Source organism: Brassica napus, chromosome C5 (assembly GCF_020379485.1).
Source record: "Brassica napus cultivar Da-Ae chromosome C5, Da-Ae, whole genome shotgun sequence".
Taxonomy (NCBI): Eukaryota; Viridiplantae; Streptophyta; class Magnoliopsida; order Brassicales; family Brassicaceae; genus Brassica; species Brassica napus.
In genome coordinates, this window is record NC_063448.1 from 45751058 (window position 1) to 45763444 (window position 12387).

Sequence of the window (12387 nt, forward strand, 5' to 3'; positions counted from 1 at the left end):
AAACATTTTTTGAAAATCTTGAAATTTTTAAAATAATAATTAAAATGGTAATTTGACATATTTTGGTGCTTTAAAATAATATGTGGATATTCTCAATGATTTATTGCATAAAATTACATATAGTACATATTTTTGTTGAATATTTTCAGTAGTATATAACCTAAATTTTGTAAATCATATGTTTTAGATTTATATAGTTATAATTGTTTGAAAGTATTGCATTTTTAAATTAACTATTATATTTGTTTGTTATTTTTATGTTAATTTTTGAAACTTTATTTTATATAGTATAGATTTGTACATGATGTTTTTAACTTTGTAAGTTTAACTTATTTGATAGTTATTTATATTTTATTTTGAAATAAAAAATTTCGTAATATTAACATTTTTAGAAATACCAAATTGAAAAACGATTTGGTATATTTTTGGTGCTTTAAAATAATATGTTAACATTTTCAATGATTTATAATATCAACTTATATTTAGTATATGTTAGTTTGAATATTTTCAATAGTATATAACCTAAACTTTGAAAATTATGAGTTTAAATTTAGATTTATATAGTTATACTTGTTTGAAAGTCTTGTATTTTTAAATTAATTATTCTTTTCGTTATTTATTTTTTAATTTTCAAAAAATATTAAACATTATGTTAACTTAATATAGTATTTATATTTTTATAAATTTACCTTATTCGATATTGATTTATATTTTAGTTTGAAATAAACATTTTTTTGGTAATATTAACATTTTTAAAAATAGTAAACTTGTTATACTACGATTGGTCGTTTAAATCCTACGTGGACGCTCTCGATGGTTTATAGCCTCAACTTTTATATAGTATAGACTAGGAGTTAAATCGCGCTACGCGCGGAGCTATTTTGATTTTCAAATGTTAGCTATATAGTTTTTTTTTACATTGTATTACGAAGAACAACAAAATTCTGAATTATATGTTTGTGTGAATATATATTTCCTTAGGAAAAAACTGAAAACTATACATTTTTCAGATAGATGTTTTATATAGTTTTTCATTTCTTATATTGTATATTTACTTATTATTTAGTTTTTCTTATATAGTAGGACATTTCTCTCAAATTGTTTTTAAGTTTTTGTCACAAAAATAACGTTGAATAAGTAAAATGACCAAAATAGCCACCTTTTATTTTGAAAATTTTAATTTTAATTTTTTTTAATTTGAAATCCTATCCTTAAAACCCCACCCTTAACTCTAAACCCTAAATCTAGATTAGTTAACCCTACGGTATAAAAGTATTTTTACTCTTTAGTCATTTTTCTTATTAAGACTATTTTCTGACAAAAACTTAAACTGAGCGTCTTAAGGAATTTCCCTATATTGTATATTTATTTATTATATTTTTTTTGCTTTTATATCATAAGGTAAAATTACAATAGATATTTAATGTAATATTTCTACGTCTTATATTGTATACTTGCTTATTATTTATTTAACTATACATTTTCCATTTAATTATACATTTTTGAGATAGATGTATAATTTTTTTTATATTGTATATTTACTTACTATTTTTCTTTTATTATTTTGTATATTTACTTTTTCTAAATTTCTTGCTTTTATATCAATGATAATATTATGATATATATTTAATGTAATATTTTTATTTTTTATATACTATATTTACTAATTATTTATTTTTTCTTATATTTTTACTTATTATAATATGTAACATTTCTATCTTTTATATTGCATATTTACTTAATATTTATTTCTTCATATATAGTATATATATTTACTTATAAAAGTATTTGTAAATAATAAAAATGTAAAAAAATACATTTTCGGATAGATGTTTGATGTTAGTTTTTATTTCTTATATTGTATATTTACTTATTATTTATTTTTTCTTATATGGTATATTTACTTTTTTTTCTTCTAATGTTATGATAGATGCTTAATGTAATATTTTTATTTCTTATACTTAATTATTGTTGTCAAAATCAATATACTTAATTATTATTTATTTTACTACATTTTTCAGATTGATTTTTAATTTAATTTTTTCAGTTATAATATTGTATATTTACTTATTGTGTATTTTTCCTTATATTGTATATTTATTAATTCTAATATTACGATAGATGTTTAATATAATATTTCTATTTGTTAAATTGTATATTTACTTATTATTCATTTTACTAAACATTTTCTTTAGAGAGATGTTTAATTTAGTTTTTTAATTTCTTAATTATATTTTACCTATTGTTTATTTTTTTATATTGTATATTTATTTATTTTAATTTTCTTCCTTTTATACCAAATAATAGTATTATGATAGAGGTTTAACGTGATATTTATATTTCTTATATTGTACGTTTCTTTTACATATATTGTATGCTTGTTTTACTTATATTGTATATTTACTTAAAAAATATTTGGAAATAATAAAAATGTAAAACTATACATTTTTCAGATAGATGTTTAATGTAGTGTTTCTATTTTTTATATTGCATATTTACTTATCTAATTGTTTTTTTCTTTTATATCAAATTGTAATATTATTATAGATGTTTAAAGTAATATTTCTATTTCTTATATTATATATTTACTTATTATTTATTTTATAATATATTTTTCAGATAGATGTTTAATGTATTTTTTGTATTTCTTATATTGTATATTTACTTATTATTTTTTTATGTTTTATATTTACTTATTGTAATATTATAATAAATGTTTAGTGTAATATTTGTATATTGTATATTCACTTATTATTTATTTAACAATGCATTTTCATATATATGTTTAATTTACTTTTTCCATTTTATATATTGTATATTTACTTATTCTATTTTTCTTGCTTTTATATCAAATGATAATATTATGATATATGTTTAATGTAATATTTCTATTTATTATATTATATATTTACTTATTATTTATTTTTCTTTATATTGTATATTTAATTATTATTGTTTAATGTAATGTTTCTATTTCTTATATTGTTTATTTACTTATTATTTATTTTCTAATTTTTAAATAATGATGACTCGTCTCATGGGAGAAATTGTTTTTGCTGATGTGAACCCTATATGTAGCCTCAAAATGTTTCTTTTATTAGTATGTATTTCTACAAATGTATATTTACTTATTGTGCATTTTTTCTTATATTGTATATTTACTTATTCTAATATTACGATAGATGTTTAATATAATATTTCTATTTTTTAAAATTGTATATTTACTTATTATTTATTTTTCTAAACATTTATTTTCACACAAACGTTTAATTTAGTTTTTAATTTCTTAATTGTATTTTACCTATTGTTTATTTTTTGTTATATTGTATATTTACTTATTTTAATTTTCTTGTTTTTATATCAAATGATAATATTATGATAGAGGTTTGAAGTAATATTTATATTTCTTATATTGTATGCTTGTTTGACTTATATTTTATATTTACTTATAAAATATCTGGAAATAATAAAAATGTAAAACTATACATTTTTTAGATAGATTTTTAATATAGTTTTTCCATTTCTTATATTGTATATTTACTTTTTTATTGTATATTTACTTATCTAACTGTTTTACTTTTATATCAAATTCTAATATTACGATAGATGTTTGATGTAATATTTCTATTACTTATATTGTATATTTACTTATCTAACTTTTTATTGTAATATACTTTTCAGATAGATGTTTAATGTATTTTTTGTATTTTTTATATTGTATATTTACTTATTCTTTATTTTTCTTATGTTTTGTATTTACTTATTGTAATATTATAATTAATGTTTAATGTAATATTTTATATTGTATAATTACTTATTATTTATTTAACTATACATTTTTCAGTTATATGTTTAATTTAGTTTTTTCCATTTTTTATATTGTATATTTACTTACTGTTTACCTTTTCTTATTTTGTATATTTGTTTATTCTAAATTTCTTGCTTTTATATCACTGATAATATGACGATATATATCTAATGTAATATTTTTATTTCTTATATACAATATTAACTTATTATTTTTTTTTTCTTATATTTTATATTATTTATTCTAATATTACGATAAATATTTAATATAATATTTATATTTCTTATGTTGTGTATTTAGTTATAATTTATTCTACTATAAATTTTTCATATATATGTTTAATTTAGTTTTTTTTATTTCTTAATTGTATATTTACTTATAATTTATTTTTCTTATATTGTATATTTACTTATTAGTTTAATGTATTGTTTCTGTTTATTTATTTACATATTATTTATTTTTTCTTATATTGCAAATTTACTTATTATTTATTTTCTATTTTTTAGATAATAATGTCACGCGTCATCTTTCGGGAGAATTTTTTTCGCCGATGTGAACGCTCTATGGAGCCTCAAAAGGTCCCTTTTATTAGTAGAGATTACTATATATATCTAATGTAATATTTTTATTTCTTATATACTATATTTACTTATTTTTTTATTTTTATATTTTATATTTATTTATTCTAATATTACGATAAATATTTAATATAATATTTCTATTTCTTATATTGTGTATTTAGTTATTATTTATTCTTCTATATATTTTTCCTTATATTGCAAATTTATTTATTATTTATTTTCTATTTTTTAAATAATAATGTCATGTGTCATTTTTTGGAAGAATTTTTTTCGCTGATGTGGACGCTCTATGGAGCCTCAAAAGGTCCCTTTTATTAGTAGAAATTAGGGATTAACCTGGGCTAAGCCCGATATTTTTATTTTTTTCTAATTTACGTTGTTAAATTATTTATATTTAGGTTATGATATATATTTATATAAATGTTAAGATGCATGTCATAGTTAAAATTTATCTTTAAATTTTAACACGTTAAATTAACGTATTTTTTACTATTTAAATATTTTTTTTGTAATTTTCTTGGCTATCTAGTTATCATATTTAGCAAAACTATATATTGAGTGTTGTAATAAATGTTTTAGATATTTAATTAAACTGAAGAGTATTTTCGGATCGACCACATGCTCAACAATCGATCGATCCGTAAAAAGATGGTCGATCTCCTTGGCCAGGTAAGTACAATTTTAGCAAAAAAATCTTTGATTTTCAAATATTAAGTATATAACTATTCTTTTGAATATTATTTTTTTGAATTGTATTTTTTGATTAAATTATTGTATTATAACGTTTATGTAAATATTTTTTGTGATGTTTGAATTTGTGTTGTTAGTATACTTAACCTAGATGATATTGATGTTTAACAATTTATTTTTTCTGGAAATAAAAAATAATGATATATCAAAACGTATCTAATACTTGTTAAATGATAGTATAATGTAAATTACATCCATTATTTGAAAATAACCTTTTGTTGTTTTTATTTTTTTTAAATCAGAAATTATTTTTATTTAAAAACATTATTAATATATAATATAATAGTTTAAGTTTGGAAGATTAATCTATATATATAAATTATGTATATTTAAAAAAATAATAATTTAAGATATTATATATTGAGTAACTAAATAAAAGCTGAATTTTTTATCTTGAAAATGAAATATTTAAATTTTTATCTTCAAGTTATACTCACCAATCCAGCATTGATATTTATAACTCAGTATGTTTTTTTTAAAAAAACTTAGTTTTAAGTAATAAACTAATTTAATAAATTAAAATCATCACCTATAATATTCTGTAAACTATATTTGAAAACTCTCTAAAATTATATTTTGAGGATAATATTACTATTATTTAATTTAAGTTATTTTAAGCATAATATATGCTAAACCAACTTAAATTATATTTACAATAGGACCATCCTAAACTGGTTAATAAACCAAAAAAATACTAAACCAACATGAACCAATACCTGATTCGGCGAGGAAAGAAGTGTTTCGGGATAAACGTTTGAATGGTTATTAACAGTAATGGTTTGATCATGAAAGAGTTAGTATGAATATTAACAATAAAATTATGGATTAGATTAATTTAAATTTGTAAGAATACCTTTGAGTCTATGAAAATCAATTCAATTCCCATGAATAAGTTTGGCTTTTGGAAGTTGCGGGTTTCCCAACAATGAATCCACCTAACAAAAAGTTCGTTGTTATAAAAAATCTCCTTCAAGGTCATTAAAGGTTTTTGGAACGGCAAGAGTTGAAGGTGGAACCATTTTTTTGCTCGAGTGCTTTGAAGTTTTCCTTGATAGTGTGAGGTTGATATTGATGGAATAATGAATTTTGTAGGGACTTTTTTGATGTAAAACTATACATTTTTATTTTCTTTTGTTTAATGTGGTATTTCCATTTTTATATAATTTACTACCATTTTAAGATAGATGTACAGTTTAAGATAGATGTTTAAATCTTAAAATACTTTTTTCCAATTTTTTAAATGTTTATTTCCATTTCTTATATTTTTTATTTACGTAATATCTATATTTTATATTTTAAAATATGTATTTAAATCTTAATGTACTTTATCCATTTTTTTAAAATTGTGTATTTACTTATATTATATATTTTACATTTTAAGATAGAAGTTTAATGCTTAATGAACTTTTTCCTTTTTTTTAAAAAAAATTGTGTATTTACTTATTATTATATATATAATTCATATATTATATATTTATATTATTTACTTATTATTTATTTTCCTGTATATGTATTTCTATTTCTTGTACTTTTTATTTAATTAATATCTCTATTTTACATTTTAAGATAGATGTCTAAATCTTAATGTATATTTTCTATTTTCTTTAAATTGTATATTTCCATTTGTTATACTTTCTATTTACGTAATATCTATATTTTAAATTTTAAGATATATTTTTAAATCTTAATGTAATTTTCCATTTTTAAATTACGTATTTACTTATATTATATATTTACTTATTATTTATTTTTCTTTATATTGTGTATTTCTATTTCTTATACTTTCTATTTACTAATAATTTTATATTTTAAGATAGATTTACATTTTAAGATAGATGTTTAAATACCAATGTACTTTTTCCATTTTGTTAAATTGTGTATTTCCTTTTCTTATACTTTCTATTTGCATAATATCTATATTTTACATTTTAAGATAGATGTTTAAATATTAATATACTTTTTCCATTGTTTTTAAGTTGTGTATTTCTTTTTCTTATACTTTCTATTTACTTAATATCTATATTTTACATTTTAAAATAGATGTTTAATATTTAATGTACTCTTTCCATATTTTAAAAATTGTGCATTTACTGTATATATAATTCAAATATTTATATATTTATAATATTTACTTATTATTTATTTTTCTATATATTGATTGTTAATAATATGATAATTATATTTTACATTTTAAAATATAAAATATAGATATTTTTCTTATACTTTATATTTAGTTAATATCTATATTTTATATTTTAAGATAGATGTTTAAATCTTAATGTTTTTTCCATTTTTAATGTAAAACGGCAATGTTTAATAGAGAATTTGGACAAATAGTCAAATAGTTATATTTATGTTTTTTTCTTTTTTTATAAAATGGTAACGTTACATTATGGAGATAAGATGTTTTTAAGTGAAAAATGGTAATCTTACATATGTTTATTGTAGTTTTTTCATTTTTTATGTTGTATGTTACATATTATTTTTATTTTTAAATGTAAAATGGTAATCGTACATATGTTTAATGTAGTATTTCCATTTTTTATGTTGTATGTTTACATATTATTTATTATTTTCAAAATTATATATAATGTTTTTTTTTTACAAAATAGTATTGTTACATTATGGAGATAAGCCGTCTTTTTTTTAGTGAAAAATGGTAATCTTACATATATTTAATGTAGTATTTCCATTTTTTATGTTGTATGTTTACATATATTTATTATTTTCGAAATTATAAAAGAAACCTTTTGAGGCTCCATGGAGCGTCCACATCAGCAAAAAAACCTTCCGAAAGATGACACGTGGCATAAAATATAGTTTTATATTTTAATATTACTAATTTCGAAAATTATAAATAATATGTAAACATGTAGCATAAAAACGGAAAAACTACATTAAACATATGTAAGATTACCATTTTTCACTTAAAAAAACACAGCTTATCTCCATAATGTAACATTACCGTTTTATAAAAAAACAAAAAAAATTATATATAATTTCGAAAATAATAAATATATGTAAACATACAACATAAAAAATAGATATACTACATTAAACATATGTAAGATTACCATTTTTCACTAAAAAAAAGACGGATTATCTCTATAATGTAACATTACTATTTTGTAAAAAAAAATATTATATATAATTTTTAATAGAAGAACTTGGACAAATAGTCAAATAGTTATATTTATGTTTTTTTTTTCTTTTTTTATAAAATGGTAATGTTACATTATGGAGATAATCCATTTTTTTTAGTGAAAAATGGTAATCTTACATATGTTTAATGTAGTTTTTCCATTTTTTTATTTTGTATGTTTACATATTATTTTATTTTTAAATATAAAATGGTAAACTTACATATGTTTAATGTAGTATTTCCATTTTTTATGTTGTATGTTTACATATTATTTATTATTTTCGAAATTATATATAATGTTTTTTTTACAAAATAGTAATGTTTCATTATGGAGATAAACCGTCTTTTTTTTAGTGAAAAATGGTAATCTTACATATGTTTAATGTAGTATTTCCATTTTTATGTTGTATGTTTACATATATTTATTATTTTCGAAATTATATATAATTTTTTTGTTTTTTTTTATAAAACGATAATGTTACATTATGGAGATAAGCCGTATTTTTTAAGTGAAAAAAGGTAATCTTAAATATGTTTAATGTAGTTTTTCCGTGTTTTATACTGTATGTTTACATGTTATTTATAATTTTCGAAATTAGTAATATTAAAATATAAAACTATATTTTATGCCACGTGTCATATTTTGGGAGATTTTTTTTTTTGCTGATGTGGACGCTCCATGGAGCCTCAAAAGGTCCCTTTTATTAGTATAGACTAGGGATTAACCCGGGCTACGCCCGGGATTTTTATTTTTTTCTAATTTAAATGTTAAATTATTTATATTTAGGTTATGATATAGATTTATATAAATGTTAAGATGCATGTCATAATTAAAATTTATTTTTAAATTTTAACACGTTAAATTAACATTATTTTTACTATTTAAATATTTTTTGTAATTTTGTTGGCTATCTAGTTATCATATTTAACAAAACTATCTGTTGAGTGTTAGAATAAATGTTTTAGATATTTAATTAAACTGCAGAGTATTTTTGGATCGACCACATGCTAAACAATCTATCGACCCGTAAAAATATGGTCGATCTCCTTGGCCAGTTAAGTACAATTTTAGCAAAAATATCTTTGATTTTCAAATATTAAGTATATAACTATTCTTTTGAATATTGTTTTTTTGAATTGTATTTTTTGATTAAATTATTGTATTATAATGTTTATGTAAATATTTTTTGTGATGTTTGAATTTGTGCTGTTAGTATACTTAACCTAGATGATATTGATGTTTAACAATTTTTTTTTTCTGGAAATAGAAAATAATGATATATCAAAACGTATCTAATACTTGTTAAATGATAGTATAATGTAAACTACATCCATTATTTGAAAATAACCATTTTTTTTTTAATTTTTTTTAAATCAGAAATTATTTTTATTTAAGAACATTATATAATATAATAGTTTAAGTTTGGAAGATTAATCTATATATATAAATTATGTATATTTAAAAAAAAAAAATTTAAGATATTATATATTGAGTAACTGAATAAAGCTGAATTTCTTATCATGAAAATGAAATATTTATATTTCTGTCTTCATGTTATACTCACCAATCCAGCATTGATATTTATAACTCAGTATGTTTTTGAATAAACTTAGTTGTAAGTAACAAACGAATTTAATAAATTAAATTCATCACTTATAATGTTCTGTAAACTATATTTGAAAACTCACTCAAATTATATTTTAAGCATAATATTACTATTATTTAATTTAAGTTATTTTAAGCATAATATATGCTAAACCAACTTAAATTATATTTACAATAGGACCATCCTAAACCGGTTAATAAACCAAAAACAATACTAAACCAACATGAACCAATACCTGATTCGGCGAGGAAAGAAGTGTTTCGGGATAAACGCTTGAGGTTATTAACTGTAATGGTTTGATCATGAAAGAGTTAGTATGAATATTAACAATAAAATTATGGATTAGATTAATTTAAATTTGTAAGAATAACTTTGAGTCTTTGAAAAGCAATTCAATTCCCATGAATACGTTTAGCTTTTGGAAGTTGCGGGTTTTCCAACAATGAATCCACCTAACAAAAAGTTCGTTGTTATAAAAAATCTCCTTCAAGGTCATTAAAGGTTTTTGGGACGGCAAGAGTTGATGGTGGAACCATTTTTTTGCTCGAGTGCTTTGAAGTTTTCCTTGATAGTGTGAGGTTGATGTTGATGGAATAATGAATTTTATAGGGACTTTCTTGATGTAAAACTACACATTTTTTTTTTTTTTGTTTAATGTGGTATTTCCATTTTTATATAATTTACTACTATTTTAAGATAGATGTACATTTTAAGATAGATGTTTAAATCTTAATGTACTTCTTCCATTTTTTAAAATGTTTATTTCCATTTCTTATATTTTTATTTACGTAATATCTATATTTTATATTTTAAAATAGATATTTAAATTTTAATGTACTTTTTCCATTTTTTTAAATTGTGTATTTACTTATATTATATATTTTACATTTTAAGATAGATGTTTAATGCTTAATGAACTTTTTTCCATTTTTAAAAAAAAATTGTGTATTTACTTATTATTATATATATAATTCATATATTATATATTTACATTATTTACTTATTATTTATTTTCCTGTATATGTATTTCCATTTCTTGTACTTTTTATTTACTTAATATCTCTATTTTACATTTTAAGATAGATGTTAAATCTTAATGTATATTTTCCATTTTCTTTAAATTGTATATTTCCATTTGTTATACTTTCTATTTACATAATATCTATATTTTAAATTTTAAGATATATTTTTAAATCTTAATGTAATTTTCCATTTTTAAATTTCGTATTTACTTATATTATATATTTACTTATTATTTATTTTTCTTTATATTGTGTATTTCTATTTCTTATACTCTCTATTTACTAATAATTTTATATTTTATGATAGATTTACATTTTAAGATAGATGTTTAAATACTAATGTATTTTTTCTATTTTTTTAAATTGTGTATTTCCTTTTCTTATAGTTTCTATTTGCTTAATATCTATATTTTACATTTTAAGATAGATGTTTAAATATTAATATACTTTTTCCATTGTTTTTAAGTTGTGTATTTCTTTTTCTTATACTTTCTATTTACTTAATATCTATATTTTACATTTTAATATAGATGTTTAATATTTAATGTACTCTTTCCATATTTTAAAATTTGTGCATTTACTTATTATTGTATATATAATTCATATATTTATATATTTATAATATTTCTTATTATTTATTTTTCTATATATTGAGTATTTCTCTTTCTTATATTTTATATTTAGTTAATATCTATATTTTATATTTTAAGATAGATGTTTAAATCTTAATGTTTTTTTCATTTTTAATGTAAAACGGCAATGTTTAATAGAAGAACTTGGACAAATAGTCAAATAGTTATATTTATGTTTTTTTTTTTATAAAATGGTAATGTTACATTATGGAGATAACCGTTTTTTTTAGTGAAAAATGGTAATCTTACATATGTTTAATGTAGTTTTTTCATTTTTTTTATGTTGTATGTTTACATATTATTGTCATTTTTAAATGTAAAATGGTAATCTTACGTATGTTTAATGTAGTATTTCCATTTTTTATGTTGTATGTTTACATATTATTTATTATTTTCGAAATTATATATAATATTTTTTTTTACAAAATTGTAATGTTATATTATGGAAATAAACCGTCTTTTTTTAGTGAAAAATGGTAATCTTACATATGTTTAATGTAGTTTTTCCATTGTTCATGCTGTATGTTTACATATTATTTATAATTTTCAAAAATTAGTAATATTAAAATGTAAAACTATATTTTATGCCACGTGTCATCTTCCGGAAGAAGTTTTTTTTGCTGATGTGGACGCTCTATGGAGCCTTAAAAGGTCCCTATTTATTATTTTCGAAATTATATATACTGTTTTTTGTTTTTTTTATAAAACGGTAATGTTACATTATGTAGATAAGCCGTATTTTTTTTAAGTGAAAAATGGTAATTTTACATATATTATGGAAATAAACCGTCTTTTTTTAGTGAAAAATGGTAATCTTACATATGTTTAATGTAGTTTTTCCATTG